The following is a 5410-nucleotide window of genomic DNA, read 5'->3' as shown; positions in this document are numbered from 1 at the left end:
TGCATGCTAAAATTCAGGCAAGATTTCATAAATCAAGAAAATATCGATCCACTAAAATATATCACAATAGCTGGTGTTTGTATGGCTATTTATAGAGGGAATTATATGCCTAAAAATACCATAGCTGTGGTTGATAATGTTGTTCAAACAGAAAACCATAGTGCAGTCAGTATTGCATGGCTTGATTACATAAGTAAGAAAAATAAAATTAAAATTCAACATGCCTTGGAAGGTGGTGAAAAAGTTATCAAATGCAACAATAACAAATTAAAAGTAGATGGTTTTTGTGAATCTACAAATACTATTTATGAATTTCAAGGCTGTTTCTGGCATGGCTGTCAAGATTGTTACAAGCCTGATGTAATCAATAATAAGAATCAATGCGATATGGGCACTTTGTATAATAAAACACAAGCTAAAAATAACAAAATAACATCTGCTGGTTACAATCTTATTGAAATGTGGGAATGTAAATTAAAAAATGATAAATGTTTCCAAAAATATTATAAAAATGATTGGAATAGAGAAGTGATTGCCCCACTAAACCCGAGAGATGCTTTCTATGGTGGACGAACAAATGCTACAAAACTACTGTATAAATTCAAAGAAGGTGAATGTGGTAAATATGTTGATTTTTGTTCCCTGTATCCAACAGTTCAGTTCTACAAGAAATATCCCATAGGTCATCCTGAAAAAATTATATCGCCAGAAAAATACGATAAGAAATGGTATGGATTCATAAAATGTAAAATTTTAGCTCCTAGAGAATTATATCATCCTGTTTTACCTCAGAAAATAAAATGTGAAAAATCTGAAAAATTAATGTTCCCTCTGTGTATATCATGTGCAAAATCAAAACAACAAGAAAAATGTCAACATAGTGAAAATGAACGATCATTTATAGGCACATGGACAACTGATGAAGTCAATATGGCCATTAAAAAAGGTTATACAATCATAAAAATATATGAGGTTTTGCATTTTGAGAAGTCATCCGATGATCTATTCAAGGGTTATATAAAAAAATTCATGAAGCTCAAACTCGAATCAACGAAATATAATTTTAAAAATGACAAAGAAGAATTGATGTTCAGAAATAAAGTCAAGAAGAATTTAGATATTGAATTAGGTGAATTATTTGAGAATTTGGGATTACGAGCTATTGCAAAAATGTGCTTAAACTCACTTTGGGGCAAATTTGGACAACGAAATAACATGAATCAATGCAAATACATAACTGATATAAATGAATTTTATCATGTAGTTCTCGACGACACCATAGATAATTTAAACATGAATTTCATAACTGATGAAATGGTACAAATGAGTTACGCTTATAAAGATCAGTTTGTTGATAATTCCTATAATACAAATATCTTTGTAGCCTGTTTCACGACAAGCAGTGCACGGTTAATGTTGTATGAAAAACTAGACTATTTAGATAAACAGGTATTATATTTTGATACAGATAGTATTGTGTATATTGAATCTCCAAATAGTAAGGTAGTACAAACAGGTGACATGTTAGGCGATTTAACAGATGAGTTAGACGGTGAGTCTATAAATAACATTTTCGTGTCAGGAGGACCAAAGAACTATAGCTTTTTATATGGTCATAATAGACAGAAATGTGTTATTAAAGGTTTCAGGCTTAACCACGAAAATTCCCAAATACTTAATCACGCAAATATGATTAAAATAGTAACAAACGAAATCAAGGAACTCACATTAGTGAATGAAAATAAAATAACTAGGCAAGATAAGAAAATTGTTAACAAATATGAAGAAAAGGTATACAACTTTGGATATGACAAGCGCGCAATAAAATACATATCGAAAAGCTGTATAGAAACATATCCTTATGGATATTAAAGACAAACTCATATGTTTATCCTTGGTTATGATCCTAGGTTTTGATCTTGCAACGGTTTGTTTAAACGCACTAAAATAAAAATTTTGAAAAAGTATAAGAATTTTTTTGATAACCAAATCTAAAACCAACTTTGAAACCAATTTGAAAAAATAATACATTTAAGAAACAATTTTGACTAAAAAATGAAAGTTATGATTGGTTGACATACTAAACATAGGGCAGATGTTCAAGGTTTTTAAATATTAATAATGAGACAACTCAGCGGGGTATATACCTGATTTTCCATATTTTAAAAATAGTATAAGAATTGTTTTTTTATTTTGAACCTAGGGTTGAGTTAGGGTTGGTTTTTCAGGCTTGGTTTTCTAGGGTTTGAATTTCAGTTTTTGATTCTAATATTTGATTCCAATATTTGAATCCATTTTTGTCCCATATTTTGTATCCAGCACTGGAAGTAGTGATGTACTACATCTCTAAGGCAAATTTGCCTCAGAGTGTAGTACATTACTACTAAGATGAGAGCTTTGACAATCTGTAATACTGCAAGTTGCTAGAAAACAATATCTTTGGTGCCCGTGCATTTACGCAAAGAAGTCATTCTCGTTCCCAGATCCCGCGTCCCCCTAGACCAGCGGTCGGGACGCGGGCTCTGGGAACGAGAATGCAGAAAAGTCTTATCAGTAACAGCAATCAGTGTCAGTTGGTGTCCCATTGCATTAAAACCTAGATTTTTAAAGTGAGACTATGTAGCACAATACAAAAGACAAATAAAAAACATCTTACTTCAATACAAAAAGATAAATACCTTTCATTTTGCCTTTTTGTTTACACTCAAGACAGAGCAGCTTCATGCCTCAAAATGACTATAAGTACTTGGGATGATCTACTAAGACTATAGTAATTCTCAACATTATGCCTGGGAATTTGCCTGCCAACATGGCAGATGAAGTTTTGTATCAAACTCCCCAATAATTATTTGGAGTTAATCTCAAGTCAAATATCAGGGGAATGCCTGGGAGGGGGGGGGAGGGGGGGGAGGAGGTAGGGTGTAGAGGAGATGGGCGCTCTTGGACTTGATTGATTCATTAGTATGTAAAGGGTTGGGGGTTTGAAGGTTGACAGAGTGAACGAACATGGCATTTCATAAATAAAACTACACATCTACCCTGCCAGCCTTGGTTCCTTGCTTTTTCTTTACATTTTTGATAGAACCCGAATCCACGATCATGAAGTGGCGAATTTTTTTTCCCTTGCCAAACAATACTCGATTTAATTTACGCATTGAACTTTGTATTCACTCCTAACACAGAACAAAACCACCTAGAGAAAGAACATCAAACAGAACAAAATTAATTTAAAAGAACAAGAGCAAAGATGCCTTAATATACATACACTTTCTTCATTGAGACAAAAGCAATCTACATAAATAGTTAATGTAGGGTTAACGAGCTACAATTTGTTGCAAACCACTGTCACCAGGGCATTCATCTTCTGTTTTTCCAACTCTCTGATCACCGACTCTTCCACATATACCTCTGCCGCGGAGAAAAATCCAAAATCTGAACAAGGATCTTAAGTACATTACGAGCAAGAGTGACATTCAAACATGAAATATCAAAGTAAACTTGCCTTCTGCACCGCCATGTTTATTACGCTATTCACGTGGGATGGGTGGGATCCGAGTTGTAATTTTAGAAATTTATACAACTCGGATTTTTGAAGTTAAAATCCGAGTTGAAAATATTGAATTTATTCATCTTTGTTTTTTGCAGTGAAAATCTGGGTTGCAAAGTTTAAAATTTACACAACTCGGAATTTTACAGTGAAAATCCGAGTTGTAAATTTTGAATTTATACAACTCAAATTTTTGCAGTAAAAATTCGAATTGTAAATTGAAATTCACACAATTGGGATTTTGCAGTTAAAATCCCAGTTGTAAATTTTGAAATTTACACAAATCGGATTTTGCAGTACAAATCCGAGTTGTAAATTTTGAAATTTACACAACTCGGATTTTTGCAGTTAAAATCCGAATTGTAAATTCTGAATTTTCACAACTCAGATTTTTTCAGTTTTTCGGATTTGTGCAGTTAAAATCAGAGTTGTAAAATTTTAATTTTCACAATTCGGATTTTTGCAGTACAAATCCGAGTTGTAAATTTTGAAATTTACACAACTCGGATTTTTGCAGTTAAAATCTGAGTTGTAAATTTTGAAATTACACAATTCGAATTTTTGCAGGAAAAATCCGAATTGTAAATTTTGAATTTTCACAACTCAGATTTTTTCAGTTTTTCGGATTTGTGCAGTTAAAATCAGAGTTGTAATATTTTAATTTTCACAATTCTGATTTTTGCGGTGATAATCCGAGTTGCAAATTCCTCAATGTTTTCAACTGAGATTTTTCTAGTGAAAATCCGAGCTGAATCGACGGACGGAAGGACGGAGTGACTAAATATGCAGGAATTATAGGATCGATCAGTTTACCCTTTTCGACAATGCCATGTTATTTTATGAAAAGTAAACCTCTTTACCTGGGCAAGGCTGTACGTTACATTGCTGCGTTTCGTTGCGAGGTCCTTGGCAGTCTGAGCCATTGTTGATCGGTGGTGGATTGGTACAGTTCCGAAATCGCATTTGTGGACCACCCGGCGCACAAGACGCACTACAAGGTCCCCACGGACCCCAGTTTGTAAAGTTCCCATCAACTGTATGAAAGTTAGGGCAAAACAAAAGAGAAGAGAGCTTTTAATAGCATTTTTTAAATCCTTAAAATGGAGAGAATGGGTGGTATTCCTTCAGTTTGCCCGCGTAAGGAACTCGTTTTCAATTTTATCCTTTCTTAGAGTCAACTTAGAGTCTAAATTAACTCTCCGGATGGTCGGATTCTTTTGAATGCGTCTTGGCGACATGTTTTTAATGTGTTATTTGAAAGAGTTCTTCATGTTTGAATACAAATGAGAGGGTACATTCGTTCCAACGTTCTCTTTTGAAGCAAATCAAAAAGAAGATGAACGTCCCTTTAAGGAATATACAATAAGGCATATTTAACTCCAAATAACTCCAAATAACATCCTGAATGACCTTGACAAACAGTTTCATGTCCTCAAAAAGTGCAAGAATAAGTTTGATTGTTTATAAGTGCATGAAATGCTACTAATCAGAGAATTGTCACCATCTCTAAATGTCCAATAAGACTAGACTCAATCCAAGCCAAACTATTTGCGTGACATTGCATATTTTATTATGTTAATCTTAAGCGAACTTTTTCTGACAGTTTATTCTTTTCATTTTTGAACTTGAAAATATTAATAGTGTCATGACGGCTCCGAAACGTCGTTCCATTTTATCGTTTATTTCCACTTGCCTATGTATATTGTATATCTAAACTCTTGGCAAATAACATCCAGACAAAATAATTATATAAAGCAATAACCTCTGAATTCTATACCAAATGTGTTACTCATTTTTCACAAAAAAGATTCCAAAAGCCGTATTCAACTGTTTTCTAGGCAACGTAACTGACATTTTTATAGC

Source organism: Oculina patagonica, chromosome 13 (assembly GCF_052425735.1).
Source record: "Oculina patagonica isolate OP01 chromosome 13, crgOcupat, whole genome shotgun sequence".
NCBI lineage: Eukaryota > Metazoa > Cnidaria > Anthozoa > Scleractinia > Oculinidae > Oculina > Oculina patagonica.
This window is presented reverse-complemented; position numbering follows the sequence as displayed.